The sequence below is a fragment of the Calliopsis andreniformis genome, chromosome 6, assembly GCF_051401765.1.
Source record: "Calliopsis andreniformis isolate RMS-2024a chromosome 6, iyCalAndr_principal, whole genome shotgun sequence".
Lineage (NCBI taxonomy): Eukaryota > Metazoa > Arthropoda > Insecta > Hymenoptera > Andrenidae > Calliopsis > Calliopsis andreniformis.
Genome location: NC_135067.1, coordinates 8,520,508 through 8,546,515, shown reverse-complemented (window position 1 = coordinate 8,546,515; position 26,008 = coordinate 8,520,508). Strand labels below are relative to the sequence as shown.

Genomic DNA, 26,008 nt, shown 5'->3' with positions numbered 1-26,008 from the left:
GAAGTTATTACACAGTTTCTATAATATGTCATTTTAGTATGACATTATTTGTATTCGTCAAAAATGGACAACCAAAAATAATTTGAATCAGTATGAATGTACTTATCCTTCGAACTAGTTTTAAATAACCACACTATTGACGAAGCGTTAACAGTACCCATAATAATTTCAATTCTTAATTCTAAATAACTATACGCTGATATTGTTCACGTTAATTAGAAAAAACATTCTACCGTAATACTGGTGTTTTTCCATCTCTAAAAAGGAAGAGCCGTACTTTCGACTGTCTGGCTCGAAAAGCACAACTCAGTGAGAATTCGCCCCGAATAGCCTAGGTCCCGTCAATCGTTCTCCTCTCGTTGCTTTAACAGGTTAAAGCGCGCAACAGCTTGGCTGAAGGGAAAATCGTCTGGCAGAGCTTTATTTCTTTCAAACAGGAAACGAGAAAAACACAGAGAGAACGAGGCCGCGCGATGCAGGATGAGAAACAGCATAGCGAAACGAGGCCAAACCGCGAGGTTGTGAAAACTCCTTTTATCGTCCTTCCTTTAAAAATATTATCCACTCCCGCCTGACTATTATTGCCTGAAGCTTTGTTTTTGAACACATCAAAAATACATGTTCCAAGAAGTTTAGTTATTTACTACCCTTGGGCGAGCGCTTCGACTACCCAATTGGATCTTCAGTTGGGGAGGATACTGTTATAGCTTCAGGAACGAAGATAAACAGGGTAATTGAGAATCATCGAAGTCTTTGAATTCTAGATGATGTCGGTGAACAACGATTAAAACACGATTAAAATACAATTAAGGGGTTGCATCTACCTAGAGACCTGCAGGACAGTTACAAGTTTGTGAATTTTTAAACAGAAAGTTATCAGTGGAAATGATGACAAATGTTCGTCCACTAAAAAATACATCTCTAATCTATATTATCTTAAACTTTCATGAACAAATATTATTAACTACAAGAGATATTGATGTTGATAGTAACATTTTTTCATTTCCACTGATATTTTCTTTCTTTTAAATTCTGGAACTTGTAAAATTTTAGAGATCTTTAGATAGCTGCAATACCTTAATCAATTAGAACCTAGAGATTTGTTTCATTCTCCAATGATAAATAAATACCATACAATGTACTTTACCTTTAATAGTTCATGTATTATTGAGATAAGTAAAAGCTAGAAATTTCTTTCACCCTCATGTGATAATTATTATAACATGTATTTTACTCTCAACAGTTCCTATATTTTCCAGAAAATTACAAATTAGAGATTTGTTTTGTAATCATTATTACATGCAATTCACTTTATGTAATTTGTGTTATGGGGTGTCCTAGAACTGATGGTACAAACAGGAAGCTAGTGATTCTGCATAAAAAAATAAAACGAAAGTATAGAATAAACTATTCTGATATGCTGCATTTTCGACGAAATTTATAAAACAAATCATGATATCAAAAAATCTTATTCTACATTTTTGACTTATTTTTTATAGTGTACCACTAATTCTGAGACACCCCATATACACATTTGTGCACACTACATGCCTTCTATACTGTTTGCAGATCCAAGTTTCCCATAAGAGCATGAAGATCCGCAGCAAAAATGAAGCAGAATCCAAGGTAAGTTTATTACTAAACAGAAGAGGATATTCATCCTTACTCCTTGACCAATTAACCCTCAATTCAGAATCACCCTCTGGTCTCGCAAGAGATAGCAATGGACACGTACAGAAGCCAGTCTGATCTGAGCCTCGCGTGGGTTTCACGAGCGCGAGCACAAACAGTAACAGGGACAGAGATGCAATTAATCGAGCGATAAGGGCACAATTAGAAGGTAATAAAAATGGAAACGAGCGTGCTCGCGTTATCGGCACGAGGAAGATAAGCGTACATACATTTTTGTTCAAGGCTCGCGCTTTATCTGCGAGAATACGCCGCGATGTCCAATATACTTGTCACATTTTAATCTATAAATGAATGTGCCCTGGAAAAAAAACATTCGTCGGCAAAAAGTCGAGAGAAACTGAACAGCTCACGGTGATGCGGGGAAACGAATTCGATGACATGGAAAAGCAAGAATTCTACGTGACTGGTGAGGACAATTGAAAAGTGAGTGAACAGCTGCGGTGGACAATCAGGGCTGAAAGTAGCTTACGTTGCAATTTTCATCACCCGTGTGCAGATCATTATGTATTTTTATACAAAAGAATTGAAATAGAAAGCTCCAACTATAGAAAATAATTAATAATTAAACAAACTACAGACATTAACCTTAACAATAGTAAATAAATGTCTAATGTTATTTCCTTCCTAAAATATTCCTCACTCTATAATGACTTCTAATAATCATACTATTTCTATCTACAATGATAGTCTACTTATAATAATCTACAATAATAATATTACAGTAATAGTATTAAAAAGAAAATTATATTTTTATGGAAATTCGAATATCTTATATTTGAATCCGTAAGTTGAAGAATAGTATAAATCCAAAATCCACATTTTGAGATATTTAATCCCAATTTGTAATTCTATGCATTTTACATGTAGTTTTAAGATTACTTAAAAATTGCTAATTTGGAATTTCTACTATTGCTCAACTTACAAATTCATATAATATATATTACATTCATGTCACGTAGTTTGTAGGAATTTGATAAAAAGATGAATCAGGTAGTGTGCAATAAATTGATAAAAAATGTTTGGTATAAAATCAGTAAACTACAAATCTCTATGCACTTATGAAAAATTTAAGTTTGCAAAATAGGATAGAATTCACATAATTTGCAAAAATCTACAAAATAGTAAAGGTATATGTTATAATATTACTATTTGAGAATGGACAAAGTCTGTACAAAAATTCTATTTCTTTAATCGTTTTCATGAAAATACGAATATGTATAAAAATTCGCACTCTAGCAATTAGCTCAATTTTAATTGTATGTATGAGTATGAAATTTTTATAATGGACAATATATGGATTATATGCAATATAATATTAGAATTTTTAGAATTTTTTAGGACTCGTTATAGTTTTTAGAACCATTCGAGAAATTATAATATAGGACTTAAAAATTTGTTTAAGTAGCAATAGGTTACTTGAATAGGAGTTATTGGGCTAATTTTATTCTCCTCCTTTTCATGTAGTACACTACGCTCCGCGGTGATTAGTTGCAGAAGAGAAAACTAAAATTATGTCAATTATCGAAATCATTCTGCCTCCTTTACGATTCCACGATTCTATTCTATCGCTTTCACCAACACGAAATCTCGCATGTTGCATCTGGTTAGGTCTAGCGCGCCTAAAGTAGCTGTTTGTTTTCTCCTTCCATTTGCATACAATCCCTCATCTATTTAGCATTTTGGTTCGCGGAGATCTTCAGATTCATCACAGTGCGCAATCAGGATCAATGTGAATTTAAATGGTATAAAAGCATCCCCAAAATAATACTTATTATACAATATTTTAAGGAATTATTTGACCAACTATGTCTTTAATGTCTGATTGCAGATTTGAATGTGTTTATGGAACATTGAAATATCCAGAGGATGCAAAATGCATACGATATGTAAATGTAAAAATGCATAACATCAAAGTAGATGTTATAATGTCTAGAGACTGAGGTAAAACGTTATTTAGATTCCCTTTCTTGAATTGTGCTTACGATACAAACATAAATTTGCATAAACATCGACAGTCTAATTACGACTAAAAATACATAGAAGACAGTAGAAGTGGATTCCACAAAACAAAGTGTCTAAGAAAGAGACACAAAAAATTATACGCAAGAAATATGACAAATCTATGTCTCAATTCACATACAACTAACACTGACACGAGCAGTACCATTACATAATAATTAAAAAATACTGCTTTTCAATTAAACGATTAGCATATTACAATGTTAAGGTGAAAAATATTGCAACAGTATTTATGCACTCGAACAAATTAAAAAGTGAAATTCGCGATAATCAGCCGACAGTCGTCACTGATACAGCAACTGAAAGCTTTGTAGAGAAGCGCCAGTCAGATAATCTGAAATATATTCTTTTCAAAGTGTTTACTACGTGTTATTCTCATGGAAGATAATCGAACTACGCGTTAACTATGAAAACAATGCACTCGTTCCTTGCAATAATTGTTAGTAAGTGGATTCACCTGGAGCTCCAGCCTAGCGTATTATAAATTATAATTCGGACACTGTGGTAACCAGGAAACAGGACTATATTCAATCGTATCGAGTCAGCAGCCCATAAAATTAACGCATTTCGCCTTGTCCGATCGTAGGATAAAAAAAGAATATAGTTCACGGACGAGAAATATTACCTATCAGAGACATAAATCAAAACGAGGAAGAACTGTTTCATTCATGTATGTTTCAAAGCCTCTGGGTTGACCAAATTTTATTTCGAGGAACGAAGAAATATTTATTCGAGGCAATGGCTGTTCGTTAATTATAAATCAAGTTTCGTGCCGCTTCGCTGCAGGATTTATTCGAACGACACTCTATATCGTATTTGTATGTAGATAAATAGAAATAAGTGCAAATATATTTGGATGAAATATGCAGAGTTAGACACTGAAATAGAAAGCTAGAATTTGGGTGCTATTTAAACAGAAATCTAAACCAATTTACAGATTTATGCGATGAATAATTTCTTGCAGAGGTACCATGATACTTTTATCAGGATACAATTTAAGAAAACTATTTTTTTAAGCACCAATGAAGTAAGAATAATAGAAATGAAATGATATACGTACATATATCAAATTTGTTTGAATAGAAAATTATTTTTTACAAAATTTCAGTTTGCTCACTTAATTCAATAAAGTAGCATCATTGTGTAATATAGATATTTAAACTAACTTTTGCTATTCGACTGATCATGATTCATTCATTTTCATTATACTACTCTTGGAAAATAAAGATATTATATATGAATATTATTGTAATTTAATTTGCAAACCTATGCTTGAATACTGAATTGCGATAAAAGCACTATTTTCTAACATCTAGATGAATTGATAGTTCAATAACAATGGCTCCATTGTTTCTAAATAACTTAAAGACTGTAAATAAAAAACAGCAAGTTTCGTAAGCAAAAGTATGAATCTCTTAATCTTTCGTCGCCATTTATACAAGATCACACAATGCTTTCACCATCAACAGCCGATCCCTATTTATAACGTTAGGTAATAAATCAGTCGGAGCAATACATAAGTTTGATAATGGTGTTACAGCAACGCGAATACTTGAACAGCGAGTGGATTGCGTTAAGGTGATTTATTATTCGTGACTGCTGAATGAGTATTTAAAATCATTAGTACTTGTGAAACCAGCAGAATTTAAATTCTCATCATCTGTATTAACATAGAAATACTTCTGCTATTTTCTATCAAATTATTTATGGTTTACATTCGCTGTTTTTAGAACAAGCTGAATGAATATGTGATATATTTATTCATTAAGTTCTATCTATAAATTATATTCAGAAGTGACGTTCAAATTTTGTTAGATACTTGGCATGTTTCATTGTATAAAATTATTCCTATATGTCTCAAAATTTTTTCATTTTTATTGCAATAAATTTATACAAAAATACTGGCCTCTTTAGTATTTATTTCAATACTTATACTTCACAAATTTACTATTTGTTTTATACTCCCGCTACTAAGTGTTAATATATCTATCAATTTCAATAAACTTTCGCTTTGCAATGTAAATTATCAATATTAAATCACTTTCTCTTATCAATTTCATCATGAATATACATTAAATATACTATAGCTGTATGGGTATGAATTTAATTATTTAAATCCTAGAAGCTATTAAATGTCTATAGTATTTTGTTTAAAATCACAAATTGTACCTTATAGATTTCATTTAGAGTATAAACTCAATTCTCTGAGAATGTGATTTATGTCGTTTTACCATATAAACACAGATATACATATGTATTTGGTGTTCGACAACAGGTGCCAGAAGTTTCAAAGAGTGACTCTAGGCAGCAAAATATGACGAAAATCAAGAATGACGAAATTGCATTTGAAATTTCGTTTCCAAGTTATTAAATGGTAAAGGTACACTTAAAATGCACCTAATATGTGTTTGACTTGCGGGCTTATTCTACTTCTAAGAAGCAAGAGCCGGGTCAGACGCAGCGATGTTAGTAGAATAAGACAGTAGAGTAAGTCTAGTCAGACACATTTCACACGTATCGTATCGTCAGATATTTTCTCAACAATTAATGACTCGTAAACGAAATTTAAAACACAGCATCTTCATTTCTGTCTTACTTTAGTATTAAAATCATTCCTGCAAAATTTCTGATACCTGTCGTTGAACATTCTGTACACGTACAAAGCGATCTTCAGAAATAGAAAAACAATAAAAATGGTAATATGAAACCCCACTTTATTTTTTGACGATTTTTCATTAACTAACGCATTAAATTACTTAAACTTGGCTTTAGTTTAATTTTCATATATTCTTCTCTTATATTTAAGAACATTAAACAAGATAGAAAACTTTAATCTAGGAAATTTTAACTTTTAATAAAGTATATTTTTCCACTCAAGAGTTTCTGTGCAGGTAATACATATCCCTGGTTTTCTTGAAAGAAAGACATAGACATATTGATATATTACATATTAAAAATTTTTGCAATATGGTTTTGAGTACAGAAAACAGTTTGACTGCTTTTTTTGGCTCCATTTTCTTTACTTTTATTCCTGCAAGGACTCTAATCATATCATTCGTATCCCATGATCTTTTACGTTTTATTGAAGGCTTTTCCTCCGTTATTCATTGAAGAATAAAAGAAAGAATATCATTCATGTATATTTCACATTACTCAAAGACTCATGCCCACAGAAAAACGTAAAACTGTCTCATCATAAGAGAAAAAATTATATTTCTACCAAACTCAACCACCATCTTTGCGATGAATTATCTACCTTTACGTACACACTCGAGGATAAATAACTTTACTCTAGCGCAGATACGCTTCAGCGATTCATAGTTGCAACAATCGTTTGAAATATAATGGTGCCTCGAGTGCAAGCGTGCAGATATCAAAGATCTACTCTTTCAGCTACTTGTTTTCGATTTAGCAAGGAACTTCAGTCAGGGTGAACTCAGAACGAATCCTATATAGTGTCGAATAACGAGTATGCTGCGTATACGACACATATCATATAACGCTTACTATTTTAGTCCCAAGTTATTTTATATGCATTCTTTAAAACACTGACCTTAGACGCCAGTTAACTATGACTGATCCAACATGTTGTTTGCATTAGGTATAAGATAGCCAACGAATTAATATTTTCCTAAAATTGAGAGGCTGAAGATATAAATTTTTGCAGCAATATTTGCAATACTGAATTGTTACACGTGCATATGCAATAATATCTTCGATCAATAACCTTTGAGAAAGCAAACGTTTGTTGTCTGCATTCGTAACTATTAACTCTTTAAATAATAGAAGAGAAATTTTTAAGATACATTGTTTCCAAGAATTATTAAAATAATTTAATAAATTAACGTAAACGTAAAGAAATGATTAGTAATCTGAGCGTTATTGGGTATTATAATAATGAATGTGAACTTTTTCACTGTCTCGACATCTGTTATTATTATTCACTTGGAAATGTGCACATTTTTTGTAACGCTCTATATTTATAATTAATAATTTTTGTTCTCCTTTAAAAGATATCTTTTGCTTAACGTTCATTATTCGCCAGTTATTCGCAAAAGAAGAGCTGTTGCTATTTATTACCACAATACGTAAGTAAAAAAACATGTCATTAACAAAGCTACTCCATGAAAGGAGACCCTCGGTATTTTCGTACGCGTATCTCCTGCTGAGAACATTGTTTCGACGTTTTACGATAGCTCTCAACTTGACTGTCTTCACTGTTTATTATTAGACGCGTATCTTGAACGAGCAGGTTTTAAATAGATAAATGTCCACGTGACTCTCTGAGAGAAAGGATATTGTTCACAGAACACACGTGCAAAAGGATTATGTCCAGTTATAATAATTTTAGAAGCTTAAGCGAAATTAAACCATAAGTTAGACTATTCAAAAATCTGCTACTAGATAGTATTTATCTAGAAGATACAAATCAACTCATAGTGTTCCTCTTTGATCTTATCAAAAATTGAGTGACAGTACACGCAAATAAAACTTTTCCAATTTAAATAATTTCGACTTGTAACGAATGTAATAACAAAATTATAATGAAGAAATACTGTAATGATAAAACACAGCATCGGTTGCTGTATTTTCTCGTTATACGTTTGTGACTCGCTGCAAACATCTGACGCACAAAGCATATAAGCTAGGTTTTTTAAATCAAAGCTTTGAATCGTACTAACTTCCCTTTGGTCAAAGACAAGAGTAATAGACTACGACAAAAAATCCTAGAAATGAGGTTTCCAGTTTAAAAAAATTTGTGATATATTTTAAAATTAATACTATGTTATCATAAAATTTGTGTATCAACTATATCTCTCTATACAGAATATTCGATAACAGGTGTCAGAAATTGTGTGTATGATAAAAATGATAAAAATGCATTTGAGGTCTCCTTTCAAAGTTATTAGCTGCTGAGAAATACTTCAAATACGGGTGAAATGTGTCTGACATGGGATTTGGTCTATTGGTTTCGTTGTGCCTGACCTGAATAATGCAAGTAGAATAAGACCCAAGTCAGACACATTTCACATATACTTTCCTAACAATTAATACCTCTGAAACGAAGCCTTAGACTCAACTTTGATATGTAATATCATCTTTTGAAACTTCTGACACCTGTTGTCGAACCCCTGTATCATACCAGCAGTGCCAGAGAAGACAATAATTAAAACGAATTTTGCTAACTAATTTCTTACATAATACTTACTGCAACAATAAACTACAGAGGAGAAGAATTAAATTTTTAAATGTTAAGTGAGAATTTTCTCGAAATTCACTTCTCTCACTGAAGTCCCTCTCGCAATTAGATGAACAATTTAATTACAATGACCCAAATAATCGCGAAACAAGTAAATACGTGATAAAAAACTATACGAGAGAGTTCTAAAATTAATCTGAAAGCAACGTGTTACGTGTTGAAATGACTCTTCATGGCGTATCCGACACGGTAGCATTATTTCTGCGAATCAACTTCGCGGTGCTGCGCACTAACAACGAGGAAAAGCCAGGCAGAACGTGGTGGTTCACGGATTTATCACGCGCCCACGCCACGATTAAACCGGTTCTTCGTCCACGTCGACTTCCTAACCTTTCGATGGCTCATTTTGATCGGATCGACCGCGAATGTTAACCTCGCTCTCCGTTCTGATTAAAGAGAACTAGCTTGCTTGAAAAAGGGGAGCAACAAGGTATTGCTCTTGAAGGAGAACTTCTCTGATAAATGTTAGACTCATGGGAATTATTGAATAACATATTTCTAATTACACTAGGTTGGAACATTCTTCTTGTACAACTTGATCTGTTGCTATAATCGATTCTTCTTGTACAACTCGACCTATTGCTATAATCGGTTCTTCAAGGAAATTCACAGCTGGTATGGTGTCAATGTTATTATATAGTGAAGTCACTGATATTTCAGTAAAAAAGATGATTAACTCTTTCTTTCTCATGTAGCTATACAGGATGTTACAGAAATAGGTGGCTAAACGTTGGTATCGTATTCTACACCTCTTAAGAATGAAAAACAGTAATATTTCTTCAATAAAAAAAAATTATTAAGCAAAGGAAAATTTGCAATATTATACTATTTAAATAAAACCGTGGTGAGTATATTCTAAGAAGACAATATTACTAGAATTAAATTCTAGTTTCTAGTTCTAAGATTTGTGTTCTAAGATAAGAATAGAACAAACATAAATGAGGATCAAAAATTTCATTTCAATCAAACGAATATTTTCACTATAATAAGTATGTATACGCGTACGTGAAGATAACCTCTGTTTCGACGCTACCAGAGTAACGCGACCCCTTGACCCTTAATCACTTGCAACGGGTTCTAATAATTCTTTACTGTATTTTTGGAATTTACTCTAAGATTATTGTAATGAGAACGTTTTCGAACATTCTATATTCCACAATTTCATAGATCTATTTTATACCTACATTACTGGCTATAATTAAAACTTAACAAGACTCAGTTAATTAGTTATAATTAAAAGTGCAAGAAACAAGCGCAACAAAGTACCCGAATAGTCAATTAAGGATTCATTTCAACTGTGTCTCAGTCTCTAGAAAGACCACGTTAATTTATAACAGCTACAATTATCAAGTTGAATACCTTCAATCCTTTCCTAGACACATTTCCTGACTTCGCTCCAACTCGCTCCAAATTTGCTTCAATTAACAATGTTTACTCGAAGAACACTTGTAACTTAGGACAACATTTCACTGTGACGTAGATACCGTTTTTGAAGCCCATTCATTCATCGATCGGTCTAACAAGCTTTAACGAGGAAGCACTATATGTACTTGGATTTGTGTGGATCCGCCCGAACCCATTCGGGCCCGACCCAACCAACTCAGATCGGTTTTAACCCGCTTTGAACCGCCCACAGTCGATAGGACAGATCTCGAGAGACCTTAGGCACTGCTGGCTGAAAATTAATCCTTAAAGAAAATGGTGTAGGTCATACGAATCATAATTGTACGTTTGTCTTTGTTATTTTCAATGGGGAAAACAAGATATAAGGTGAATGTCTCAACAGTCGACTATACCTCGATAGGTGAACATTAACACTAATTTTATTTCATTTCAAGCTTCAATTCTAATGTACTCAATGAAAAATGAAAAATATTGTCACAAAGTATCTAATATATTAAGCTACTGTGGTGAAATTCAAGAGTCGGGACCTGTGTAAAAATACCTAAAAAGGTTGTTTATTTAAATTACATTTACATTAGGCAACTTCTGGTGGAAAACCGAGTTGATCAACCTAAAGTCGTTTAAAATTGTCCTTTCAACTTGGCTGAAATTGGGTTTACATAGACAACTTTAATCAACTTCAGCTTGATCAACTCAGTTGCCTGACCAAAACTTGTCTAATGTAAACGTAGTCTTACTATAACAGCTGTTGACATCTTAAGCAACTGAGCCTTAGGACATTTACCTTGCCATCGTGTAATGAAAAGACCCTAACCCGAAATCAGCCATACTCATTTTTCTTTAACATCATAAACGATGCCAAAAGAGAATCTCTCACGAACTATTGAGCTCACAAACATATCTGAATCACAGAATAGACTCGCTCCGTTCCCAAGTGACTATAGCTGGCACATCAAGAAACTACTATACTTTCCACAGCCCCTTCCTCGAGCACCAGCCGAAAAAACGCAAGACTTCTGAAAGCAATCGAGATTTTCGCAATTTCCTCCGCCTCGACTATCATTCAAAATGGCTGGAAGCCAAAGAGCCAGGCGAACCGATCGTTCGACCACCCCAGCGCCAGCTCGCCGTCTGCACGGGAAAAACACAGTGGGGAACGGCAGGAAAGTTCGAAACTGTCAAGAAAAACAATTCACCTCCGCACACGCGCATACTCGAGGCGTGTTTCGTATGCGGCTCGCGTTTACGCGCGTATAGGCACAGGGGCGCGGCGTGGGAAGGCATGGGAAAATCGTGTAGGACCCAGGGTTCACAGCTGGAGGGGAAACTAGAGAACAGAAGGGAGCGCCGAGTCGTTGGACGCTCCGTTGAAGCGCGGAGAGCCGAGTTGGGAATCGGCGGCTCTTTCACGATGAGAGGGCACCAGGACGTACACCGCCTGGAGCCACGGAGGAGCGAAGGGGCGAGGGGAGACAGGCCTGCGCAGCCTCCGATGCTCGAGGGTTAAGGCCCGTTACGCAACGTAATAATGCTGTAAATTCGTTTCTTTTGTTTTTTAAGGGGAAAAAGAGAGAAAAACGCATCGACCAGATATAAACCAGTTGGCAGCGCGAACTGAGATTGCGTAAATCACCCAAACGGTGAGGAAAATTGAAACGAGACTTTTGCTTTTTGTCTTGGACAATCGTGTCGTGTTGTTTAATTTATTTGCTTCGTGAGACATTGTGTAACACATAATGAGAAATTTTTGCTTCGACGCGCTTTATGTTGCTTTTTGGGAGGATGTGACGTTAAGATGGAGTGTTGAAATGAAGATGAAAGTAATAGAATTTTGACTGGCTTTACGTAAGTTTCTATTAATTTAGATAGTCGCGAAACTTATTATTTTAGTTATTTCACAGGGATTTTTAAGTTTACATGTACTTTCTACACAATATTTATGGTCAGTTAATAGTATTACTAATTATTGTACGATACTAGTAAAAAGTATTCGGTTTATGATAACAATTTAAAGCCGAAGTAATCAATTTTATTATAAAAGTAAAAACTTAGCAACTAAAAGTATTGAAATTCTACGAAAAACTAAAATAGATACTTACTTTTCATTCAACAGAGATATCTAAATCATATCTATTGAAGGCAAATCAAGTTCAACTCAATTCAATTACGATAATAATAATAGAAGAAAATAATAACTAACAAAATTATTTTTTTTTAATTTTATGCTTTCTGGTTCTTCGCAGATTATAAATAGTAACCACTACAAAAGATTATTCAGCTTCCTCATATATTCTAAGCCAAATTAAAAAATATATTCCTATAATTAGAAATATATATATCCATGTAATATCATCAATTCTGTTTAATCTTTATTCAATGAAGTTAATCAATTCGACTTCTAAAGTACTGAATCCTCGACTTCAAATTGGAGTTGATTAAAATGGCCTCTGAAATACACAATATCATTGATTATCCAGAAGCCAAACAGGACTCCGTCATTATACATGAATAAGTACAATTACAGAGAAAACTAATTCGGCAATTGAATGAAATTACTAAATTAACCAAGAAATGGAGCCGATTACATAGTATCCTCTAAAAGACACACTCTGTGTGGGTGAACATTCGAATAACAGAATTATTCATCATTCGTAAATAACCCAGGGTACCCTTGAACCCAAAGGAAACTTATGCAAATGACATCTAACTTCGTCCACCGATCAGGCCAGACCAGAAAAACACGAAAAAACCGAACGAAGAGTGAAACATCCAAAAAAGACGATCCTCGCCAGCAATTTTACGATCGACCATAATTCGACAAGAGCACCCGTACGAAAGTTTTCGGATATCCCGCGGCCAAAACAACGCTCACTTATCCAAATATCGATCGTCCCTCAACATCTGCCGATTAAACATTATGGGCTGGAACTGCGAGCGGTGGGTTGCAGACGAGATACGTATCCTACACGCATGTGTACAGTATGTTAAAAAAGTATTTGCATATCCACTTCGTATAATGCTACGGGTATAGAAAAATAACATGTACGTGTATTAGTAAAGACTGTTTTGTTTCATAGGATATTGACGATATTTCTATCTCGATAAGAAATTATCTAAAATCATGTTTCTATCTAAGACTCTCAGACCTGTATAATAAAATAATAACAGACGAAATATAATAATTTGTGAATCAAGAAAATAATGGACCAAAGCTTTCCCATTTTGAAATATTGTATATTTTATTACTAATTGTTCCTGCATTGTTTTCTTTTTCCATATATAAAGTACATATAACACAGTTAGTTTATAATAAATAAGTTCGCACATTACTAGTAAACGACGATATTGTGCAAATTTATTTCGGAAGCAAATGATCAATTTCTTTTCAGAGCTAATCGCGACGTGATTTTTAACATTATACATTTTAAATTTTGTCTGTGCCTTGTACTTGGATGTTAATTATCAGGCTGATAAGTTATTGATAACTTATGTCGATAAAACTCTTTGAGTGACTGCAAATACACCGCTGAAGAAATAAACAATGTATCACGTGAAAATTTAATTGACATAACATACGTGCTGTGAAACGAGCTTAAATTTGTGAAAAGTCTGAAGTTAACAATTAAATGAATACAATTTTCCATGCGTAATTGAGTTTGTGTTTCCACTTATTCCTACAAAGTTTACAATTTAAAAAACAGAAACTTTTGGCTGCTCTGAGTTTCTATTTATTTTTTCAAACTTTATAGTTCAAATGAAACTGAAGCTTCTACTCCACTCTGTATTCGTAACTCAATTTTCATTTACTAAATATGCAAAAGAAACTATGTTATAGGAGCAGTTGAAAAAATCCTTTTATAAATATTTTAATTTTTCTCTAAATACAGTATAAATATTGAGGAAGAAGGTTTGTCCTTCGTTAGTCGCTTCATCAATAAACGCAATATTCCAATCACCAGTATCCTCCATACACCCCCATATCATGAAATCATGGCCATGTGTAACAATCAGTCGTTATATTCTTCTGTTGAAACTCAATATGTATCAGCTGAACAGTTCTGTCATCTGCTCTCGCAATATACAATAGATTTCACGTGAAACACGAACAAACGGCCTCCCTGGATATTAATTTCATACTTACTAGTGGACAAAGCTAGCACATTGATAAAGGAATCTTTTCTTCTCTTGTAACACATCATTTTCTTATGCATAGTTACCACATGAAATGTGTTTGTACTTTGTACAAACATCTGGTTTGTATACCAAATTTATTTTGAAGTAATCTATCTATAAGCAAATATGATGCTGAAACATACAAGCTTTTGGCAAGAGTAACACGTAATGCGTTCTTTTAAACTTTCTAACTCCAAATACAAGGTGATCAGTTTAACTGGAAACCTTCTAATGGATGTTGGCAGTACTTACAGTACTAACAACATTTAGAATAAATACTGCCAACACTCGAAGTGTTTCCAGATAAACTGATCACCCTGTATGTATTTTCAGTACTTAAATGCTGTTGGTTATTTTAGAAAATGATGGGCAAGGTCTAATACGTAATGCCTTTTGAATTTTCTAAATATCTATGGGCTATTGTTCAGGAGATTAGTGGCATGGAGCTTTGAACGAGTTTCTAGTTTGGTTAGGTACTTTGTGCTAAACCCTGCGATTTTCTCTTTGGCTGTTTGTATTCCGAGGTCGTGATGAAGTATTTCATTTGTGATGTACCACCGTGCGTTTGCAATAGTTCTTAGAATTTTTTATTGAAATCTAGGTAGAGTTTCTATATTCGAGTTGCTAACAGAATTTTAAAGCTGTGTCTTTTAACACTGAGTCCTTCAAATGAAAATCTTAACACCTTGGCTGCCATTACAGTCACTGGTGATCAGGACTTCCAACGTGGAATATTGTTAGAAAACAATTATAAATCTTATGAATCTTAACACTTATCAACTGTTGCGCACTATTACCGAATAGTATTAAGAATGATATGAAACAATGAGTGCAATACTGAATTTTAGAGTATTCCTGTTTTCATAAGATATACAGATTCACTAAGACCTCGTTTAACAAAGCCATGATTATATAAAATCTTTGATACTCAGATTCTTTATTATTCCCTGTACTACCAATAAAAGTACACTGGAATCTTGACTGAAACTGAAATCACGATTTAACGATAATCTGCAGAAAATAGCGCCGTTAATTGTTAAACAGATGTTTCAGTATTAAATACGACATTGAGCCAGGTCCCACTGTATTTACAAACGAGATCTAAAAAGCCAAAAAAGGCAATCAACTCGTTAAATACAAGAATTTAATGATCAAAGCAGTCCCTGCCAGTACCCTATTTCCCCATGAGACATTACTATCCGCAAACTGGGTGTACAAATACAATTCCACCTCGCCGTACGCTCGTATCGGACCAGGCGCAGTCGACGACGCCAGTAAGACAGCTTTTACCTGTGTTACTAGATCTCGTCCTGTCCGCTCCATAAAACAGAGAAATTCTGGCGGCGTCGTCCAACTTTCGTCATTGATTCGAGTTTTCGAGCCATCGAGATACACATCCCCCATTCAGCTCGATCCTCGCCTATGAGGAGTCGTATATACGAAATTCGGCTCCCATACAGTCGCCGTCGTCGTTTTACGACTTCAGGTGTGCGCTCGCGTGAGCACGCGGGCACGTAAATACAGCGTTGCCGAATTTCTGTCAGCCCGAGAAAAATGGCCGTCCTGCATGGCCCCACACAAGGACGAAGGGGGAGGAAGGAGGATAGGACAAAGGGTATGGGACGCGAGGGGGGGAGCAGAGGCACAAGAGAGAATACAGTGGAAAAAGAGTGGCAAGGGGGAGGGGGTAGTAGGGATTGGAAGAAAGGAGACGAAAGCAGCCGCGAGAGAGAAGCGTGAAAGCCGCTGATACCGAGCGGAGAGGACGCGAGATGAGAAGGGATATAGTCGAATACTCGACCCAGTAGCGTAACCACGAGGCAAAGTATGGTGGAGGAGACATAATGGAACCTGATTAATCTGCGCTTCGCGATAAAATGACGAAACAATGTTGGCGAGTGTAATATGGGTGTGTAAATAGGAAGCGCGCTGTGTGAAAGTTCAGGGGAAAAAGCGCACGCCTGGCTCCTGGTAACGTTCGAGCGGCTTTAGGGCGAACATTGATCGTTCAACTATTATCTAGTTCTTAGTTCTCTGGAAACTCAAACGTTAGTCCTCGCTGCTGAGGCTTTCGGGTTTAAGCCGCGGCTTGGTGGAAGAAAATTCCCTTGAGAACTTTATGATGGCGGCTATGGAAGCCTCGAATTTCAAATGGCAGTCAGCCGAGAACTTGACGTTCAGAAAAACGAATTCAAGCGTGATTCGAATTTAATACCTTTTATGGATTTAATATAAATTTATATTTATAATATTTATAAATTTATATTTAGAAACTTCAAGTAATTTCCTATTAAAAACTGCGAGAAACATGTAGAACCTCTGAGGCACAGTATTTCTTCGATATAAGCTCATCGCTATGTATACTACTTTTCTCGTTTGCAGTTATTCTCGCCTCTACTAAAACAAATACAAGCCATCGAAGCAGAAATTAAAACTCAGTGCTCGCAACGAATCCTGAAACTATAGCGTGCAAAAACTGCAACTGTAATTGTAACATGTAAACTACCTACAAAATAACTGTAGTAAAAACCAATTAAACCAATGTTTCATCCGTACGAAGTCGCTGAACGAACGTGACCCAAACTCCTCATTATAAAACACTATACCAAAGCTCTCTAAAACAGTTACCTCGTCCTGCAGCGAACAATTAACACGCTACAGATAAAGTAATAAAACAATAAAATGTGTATCCTTCTAGAAAGGAAACATGGTTCGCAACCCCCCCGCGTCTTTATGATCGATATTACCGAGTAACCAGCAAAAGGAAGAATTAAACCGACCGTACCGATCGGAGTTATTTCCTGTAGATTTTGCGCGGCGTGAATACTTTTCAATAGAGCAAAAGTGTGTAACTAAAAAGAGGTCCACATTCATCCCGGCGTGAGTGGTTTTTGTGAATGCTTGAGAAGGGAACCGAGCGACTGTGCTCTCTCCCCTCCCCTGATTACGCCATTGGCTCGACCCAGCGAGGCAGCACGGACAACCGGCTGCGCTGTTGCCAAGCGGAAATCACAGACCTGCGGCATTTTCTTCTTCCACGAAGGCACGTTTACGCTCGCCTACCGTGTTACCTTCTGCATCGGACAATTCCGAGATACGGCGGAGGGCACAATTGCTGAATCGGTCTTGTTTCACGCCGGGATCCCCCGACAACAGCCCCCGTTTACCTCGTCAACTTTCGTCGATACCCGGCGAATAGTTTCGGGGCAGGCTTGCTACATGCACCGGGAACTATCGACAGCTCGGCGTGCAGGGACTTTCCAAACAAAATGGCCCAGACCTCGTTACAGGGGCGATAACGCGGCGAGAGGGTTTGAGAGACACTGAAACGCGACGGAGGGGCAGGTCGATACGCGGCGAAAACGAAATTCGGGGATAAAAAAGTGAAAAATCGTTTCGACGCTTTCACTGCTGCTATTGCAATATTGACATTCGCCGCGTCTCGCGGAAGTTGAAGTAACGGCGCAATTGGGCAATGATATTTTGTAGTGTTCTCACGGTAGGGTTCAGGAGTGATAGATTGAATATGGAGAATTGTGGTGAAATAGCACGGGGATAAGATAGTTTAAGTTAGTCTTATCTGAGGAGACAGTTGGGCTTCCCTTTTATCACCTCTGTTCTCTGATTAAGTTTTGGGACATGTGGTTGAGAACAATTAAGGGACTCTTGATTGTTCGCTTTTTATGAACTGAATTTGCGTTGAAAATTTGATGCAATTTTTCTTTTTGCTTCTTTATTTAAGAGTGTATCAGCTAGATTAGCTACTAGGGAACAGTTTCCTGTTTTGAAAGGAACACGTTTAATGACATGACATTATTTACATACTTATAGGACTGTGTATTTGATATTAAAGATCTCATTTGTAATATTAATATTGTACCCAGCTGCAATTCTCTCAGCTTTACTACTCGTACTGCATATTATATTTCGTCAATTTAGTCTGATTCGTTTTAGCAAGGCTGTTATTCCTTTTATATATTTGCTTTCATTTAAACATTAGTTTATAGTTCTCCTGTGGGATTAAATGAATAGATTTAGTTATGGAAGCGGGAAAAAGTTTCGCTAGCAAGAACCTCGCCTTTGAAGCAATGATATTATAGTGGCATCTAATTTAACCCTAGATCGCTAAACGTAAGATTTAAGATGTGGTACTATTAGACTCGTAGGCCATTACATATATATTTAGTGATTAGGGTTAATAGAATAAAAATAGTATCTACAGTGCTGTACATTTGAGTAGCTTTGAATGAAAATACGCGAATTTAAGTAAATAAACAAAAATATATCTGGACCTCAGAGCTAGAGTGTATTAAATCCACTGTTTCTGCGTGTGACTTAATAATACTCTTTGGCTCTGGCGTCCAGATGTGCAATATTCTTTCATTATAAGTTACATAGGGTGTTTGTCCACATTTCTGTGGTTTTGAATTAAAATACTTTTTACAAAAAGAATTTTTATTCAAAGTGTAATACTTTTTGTCTGATCTTACATACTTCTTACTGATCTTAATAGGTAAACTGAAATAAAAAAAATAATATCTCAGTTTATGTATAAAAAATCTCTTTTTATAAATGATTTCAATCCAAATGTACAGAATTAAGTACAAAAACAGAAATATGGGCAAGTACTCTTTTTATAGTTTCATTATCTTTAACACACTATCAGATCATCGTTTAAATTTTAATCGATATTTTGGTATACCTACTCTCACTGTCATCATATCTAATATGTGCAATCTGGAATGACAGAAATTGTCAATATTCAAGATGCACTTAACCAAAGCTTTACTGTATATACACTAAATATCTATCAAGAAAAATTTTAATGCGTAGAAGAAATTTTCGTTCACTTACTAAAATGAGGCTATTAACAGAAGTAGAGAATATATCTGAATTAAATTTCGGCAAATTTTGTTTAGAATTCCACGTCCAGAGAATTGCATAAACATTCTGCAATTATGATTATAATTACATTTCCAATCGATCCAATATGAATATAAAAATCAGAAGCCTTTCGTTCCTATTACCTACCTATAAATATTAAAACACAAATGAGACTTTTCAACCGAACAGTACTATACATGTATAATGTACTTTCCGATTTATATGGAATGGTTCTCGTTTAAATGCTCTCATAAAGTTATGAATTTCAATCTCAGCCGCCATTTCCTACCTTAAAGTAACTGGATCTAATTTTGTCGAAATATCTTAATTCCCTATAAATATTGAACAGCAGGATCTACAAACATGGCTTTGCTCGTTTAATGAAATCCAAATTTATTAATCAGTTTCCTTCGATAGGCTGCAGATATTATTATACATACGCATGTTCCTTATTTTCTCTAGTTATTAAGAACAGCGTACACGGAACAGTTACATAGGAAGCGATTTGAATTTCAAGTACGCAAAGCGACTATCCACTTCCTAGTACGCAGCCAATATGAATTAAATCCAGATAGAGGCACACTACGACCTCAATAAATTACAAAAGAAAAAAACGAGAAACAAGTTGCTACAGGATTGAAATAATTTGTTCTGTTGTGTAAATCTTGCGAAAAATCGATCTCAATATTTATAAATGTTCTTCAGTATTTAGACTACTGAGGATAAAATGATAATTAAAATTAATTGCACTTCGTAGAGATTACTAATGATTTCTGAAGTGAGATTCATAATATCAGAATTTACACATGATTATATTATAATGCTGCATCAATTGTTATAGTATTTTAAATAATTTAAAGTGTTTTAAATAGATAATGCTCTGAAAAGAGAAACAATTTCTCTGAGGGACGTTTTAAGTACATAAATAATGCTTTTAATACAGAAATAATTATTTTTCTGAAGAAACATTATAAGTAATTTATAATTTCATTAGAAAAATAAATACTTGTGTAATTTATATTTACAGTAATTCAGTATAGTATCTTGTTTATCGTTATAGAACAAAATAAAATGATAATAAAACGTAATGTCGAAAAAATAGATAGTTTACAATAACAGATATTGTATCTGAACCATCTGTGCGAAAAATTGCATCAGTACTTTATCTTATCTTCGTACTGTAGACATAAATTCGATAAGAAAGACCTACAAGCTAAACTTTATAGATCCTTTATATCTAGTGCAAACTCCTTAATTCTTATACGACAATTGCTCAATACAATATTGGAAACTAATTAAAATTTACTACTTCATGTATAATAATAAATTATTTACTCCGATTTACTAATCGTGAGTTACAGACAATTTTTCGCAACTTTAGATATTACTCATTTGATTTTTATAATTTAAGGAATTAAACATTCTGTAACAATTTGGTTATGATTAATATTACATCTAACACGAGTATTCTATTGCACGAAGTAGTAAACTTAAAGCTAGCTTGCCAACCGAATACCAATACGAATAACTGTACATCATCCAGCGACAAAATTTCTATTCCTTAACACACCACATGTCATATGTGTACACGTACTATCTTAAAACGTAGATTAATTAAATCGCTAGACACTTTGCAAGAATATCTTACAAGCTTACAGAAAATAAGAAATTCTTTTTCGAGGTTGATTCATGCTTATCTCATCAAATTCGAAGGTGAATCAAAATGTGAGAATAATTTTAAGAAACCAAGGTCTACAGTGGAGTGTCAATTATCAGAAACAAAGAATATCTGAATGACTAATATCGGAGCAGAGAACAGATTACATGTAATTATAGTAATACAAGCTCTATGTTTACACTATTTCCACTGCAAAATTATACTTGCCAAGGATGAAGTGTTCAAGTTTAGTGTCATAAATACAGTTTCTTCGCTATAAGCTATCGACTCATCGGCGAGTGTGCAGTTTATAGTATGAAATATTCATATTCATAAGTTCAAATTATAAATTCATAATTGGTTTTGATCTTAACCATACCATAACAAGGAAGTATTGTTAAGATAATATGCAAATTTATGCTTGGGAAGAAATACGAAGCTTACCTATACCTAACACTTTCCAAGTAGAAGTATTTTAATCAAACTGTGCAAAGTAGCCAATAATTCTTATAGATATAAACATAACCCAAATGGTGGTTCCTTAATTAATCTTCAATTGTTAACTAATCTTTAACTGTTTAACTAATCTTCTCCACCAAGCTGTACTATTTTACCTCATTAGATATTAGCCAGTTCAGTTTGTCTAAACGAACCAATGAGTTGAAAAACAGTACAAATCCGAAATTAGCCATTTTCAAATAACCTCAAAAGTATATCTGGTCTCCAGAACCAAAATATGTTAAATCATCCAAAAAACAAGTGGACTTAATACACTCTGACTCTGGGATCCAAATATACAGGATGATCAGTTTATCTGGAAAGTCTCCGAGTGTTGGCAACATTTATTCTAGATGCTGCTAGCATTGTCAGTGCTGCCAACACCCATTAGAGAGTTTTCAGTTAAACTGATCACCCTGTACACTATCATTCATAAGTATTTAGACACTTCCACATTATTGCAATATACAAAATACACCAAGTAAAATTCTATGCTATGGTTGAGGTACAAACCTCATCTCAGACAATTATATAAGGTTTACAAATACTGATGAGAGTAACATTTGATAGCAGTTACTATAAGTAAAAAAGTGTAGATATACCATGAATTTTCAATAACACGAAAGTGTTCAAGTACTTATAGTGTACATACAGGGTGATCAGTTTAACTGGACACCCTACGACAGCTTCTCTTGAAAATGCTGTAGCACTAGAAGCGCTCATGCATTGTAGTACAATACTCAGAGTATTGGTACTCTCTAGTCAGGAAAGTAACACTATCCAAAGTGTAACACTATTCAAACTGTTACTTTCCAGTTAAACCGACCACCCTGTATGAAATACACAGGACTGCCCGCTGGGACCAAACATCAGAAAACGTGGTCGTCGGACTCGTATCGTTCTTCAACTCACCGATCCAAATCGATTATCCGAAACATCAATTCATCGGAATGGACGAAACGAATTTCCAATTTCTCCGAAATGAAATCGAACGATCGACGTTTCACTGTGCCGTATTTACCCAAAGAAGTCTCAATCGAGATGTTCCGAGCGTCCACCGATGTTTCTTCCCCGCTAGAGGTTTTCGCGCGAAGAGAAATCGAAGCGACGCGCCGAGTCGTCGGACGACGCCGTGGAAAAAGTCTGCGCGTGGACGTTCGGTACGTTCCCCGTTAATTTCGCGGGCGTATCGGGACAAGAATATCGATGGGGCAATACCGCGGTGTCCAGTTTCGACAAATCCGCGGTGAAAAAAGAGCCAATACGAAATGGAGGTCGATAGCGTGATGACCTCGAAGCGAATCGGCAATTTTACAATGCCGTGGCCTCTCTCGCGCGAAAGACACACGCGCGCCGCTGTTTGCCCGTGGATGTGTACACGGCCGCCACGTTGCCACGTCTCGAATCCTCTCGCCGTGGACCAGCCGAATACACAAGCTCACGCCAAATACGTTTCCTCGGCTTTAAGACCGCACACTTGGGGCCAGATATCCCTTAGGGCAGCGGCGTCCACGAGTGGAGGTCTTTACACAGTTTCGCCTCCCCCTCGCCGTCGTATCTCTGTTTTGCTGGCATCGTGTTTATATCGGATGGGGAGCGCACGCACACCAGCGACGCCGACGTCGCGTCACCTCGCGCGTCCATGCGCCTATGGAAACGGAGAGGCGGTGGGGGCAGCTGGTTTACTCCGACGGGCGACTGTGGACAGCGCGTTAAACCAGCGATATGGGCTTATCTCTTTAAGAAACCGCTCGCTCAGTGGTAGCCATCGCAATCGATGCTAGGATAGGGTCGAACTCTTAGGATGCTTTCTTTTCGGTGACTGTTTATAGGGAATTTTGGAGCAGTCGGTTTTTGGGAGATCGTGAATACAGAGGGTTGCTTTTTGAAACGAAAGGTTGAGTTTATTGTTAGAAAGGGAGTTTTCGAAAAGAATTAGAGATCTAGCTTTAGAAGATACTAGGATGCTAGTGTATTCTATAGGTATATATAAAACTAAAATTTTGTGTAAAATAAAGTCACTAGCAGCTTCGTTAACAAGTTGCCATGGATTTCTATTCGGTGGTTATGGTTATAAAGATTTCTGGAGCAGTTGGTTTTTAGGGTGGAGAAAGGTGCTTTCAGAGATGAAATGTTGGGTTTATTGTTATAGAGGAAAAGCTAGTTTTAGAACTAGAAGTTAAAATTAGAACCCAGTAAATGCTAGTGTATTCCATAGGTAAATATAAAACTAAAATATTGTGTGAAAGACAGACAGTGGAAACTTCATTAATAACTTATCATGGATTTCTTTTCGAGGATTATAATTATAGGGATTTTTGGAGCAGTTAATTTCTGTGATTGATCGTGATTAGAGAAAGTTGCTTTTTGAGATGAAATATTCAGCTTATTATTATATAGGGAGATCTAGTTTTCCCAGTAAACATAGGTATTCTATAGGTAAATATACAACTAAAATGTTATTTTTAAAGGAGTCAGTAAACACTTCATTAATGAGTTATCAAGGATTTCTTTTTGGTAATTATGGTTATAAATATTTTTGGAGCAGTCAGTTTTTGTAGTGAAAAATTGAGAGATCGTGATTAGAAGAAGTTGCTTTTTGAGATAAAATATTAAGCTTGCAAGAATAAAACTAACATATGTCAAAAAGTCAATAAAAACTTCATTAGGAAATTGTTACTGGTTTCTTTTTGTAGATTATGATAAGGATTTTTGGAGTGTTCGATTCTTTTGATGAAAAAAAATAATTCTAAAATATTATGTGACAAAAATTCTGCAAATATTTCATGACGAAGTTGTAATAAAAATATGAAACTTGAAGTATACGATAATATTATTTTTTTTAAATTCAATACAGAATAACAGCAGATATCTACATAATGTTTATGTTGTCTGTTGATATAAGGTGTGTTTATAAGATATGCAAAGCTTTGTAGTACAGCGATATCTCTTCAAAATGAATTATCTACGAAAATCAACATCGCTTTTTGAAGAAATTTGACGAACAGCAAAAAGACTGAATTTTAAATAATTTCAATAATACATCGGATATCACTTTTGTATAATGTTTTAAATAAAAATATACAGATAGAACGTCTACATCGCACCTCTCATACTTTTGTTATGACTTCTGAATGAATATTTTGTGGACCCTTTATTTAGATGACATTTTAGTTTCAACGTTAAACATAAATCGGTAAATATATAACAAACTGATTTAGTGTTTTAAACGATCTAATATATTATCATAATACTCACTATAAGTAATATCGTCGTCAAATAAAAATTGAGTAGCAAAAAAGTTAACTAAAGTACACAAAATATTCATTAACACCAAATAAACCAAGATAATTCAGAATAAAATCAAATGCATATCTATTAAACTTCAAGATACAACATGGAATATACATAAAGTGTCTCAAATAAGTCTTCCATAAATCTTCTTCCCAGTTCATTTCACTTTAAAATTAGATATAATAAACGTGAAATAAACAATTTTTACAAGTTTAATATTAACAAAATATACTAAAACATCGCTATAATATTATTTTCACCACATCAAGTACAGCATAATTCATCTCAACGCTAACATCCCAAACAATCAACACGATCTGCCATTCCAAAGTTAACTAACAATCTCACAACACCAATTTTCCCACAAACAAAGAGTCCAACATTTCGTGTGCCCCATTTCACATCATTTTTTCACGCAGAATCGCCAAATTCGTAGTGAATAGACTGCTCCAGCAAACGAAAAGAAAATTTTCTGTAGCCGTGTTAGCAGGTATGCTCCACAGAGCGAGACCAGGTAGACTCGCCAGGTAGAACTTGTCCGCTTGGTTGGCTTTTTTTTTCCTTTTGCGAGTAGGACAGGTGGTTACAGCACTCGACTTTCGAACGCGGAAGGATGGGGAAAAAATACGTGACGAAACGCGGCGGAAAAGTGCGCGAGGAAATGGCAGCGTCCTGCTTCCGAACGCGGACGCGATTTTTCACCGAACTCTGAGGTCGTAAATCTTGGTCGCGCGTTATTCTTCGAGGATAAAATAACAGTTGGAGGCTTCGACAGCGATATCGTAAAATTTCCAACGCGAAATGCAATTGCGAGTTCTCTGCACGTCTTCGACACACCTGCTGAAGAACCCTCATCGTTGCATCGGTCGAGCATGAGTCATGGTTTCGTGATTTTCGGGTTTCCTTTGGAAAGTGTTGGTCCCATGTTTGGAACAAAGTGGTTTGATTCTTCAGATTAATAACTTGTCTTATAATCATGAGTCATATTCGTGATGAAAATACATGGTCCAAATATTCCAGCGAATATTACAGTTTGCGGCTACTGAGTTAGGAACTTTAAAAATATTCGAGTCTCTGAAATATTCTTATTTATAGAACTGGCGATTCTTATTGCTCATTTTTCTGCA

At 35.1% G+C, this 26,008-nt stretch overlaps 1 protein-coding gene and 1 long non-coding RNA gene across 2 annotated transcripts in view; one reads left to right on the top strand and one right to left on the bottom strand.

Moving 5' to 3' along the window:
• The window catches only part of Ipk1 (Inositol phosphate kinase 1), a 209,439-nt gene that overhangs the window by 181,249 nt on the left and 2,182 nt on the right, over positions 1-26,008 (bottom strand). The gene's annotated exons all lie outside the window — the stretch shown is intronic.
• On the top strand, positions 1,579-2,003 carry LOC143181193 (uncharacterized). Its single transcript, XR_013002241.1, has 3 exons — positions 1,579-1,626; positions 1,694-1,840; positions 1,915-2,003. It is a non-coding gene; the product is annotated as an uncharacterized LOC143181193 (long non-coding RNA).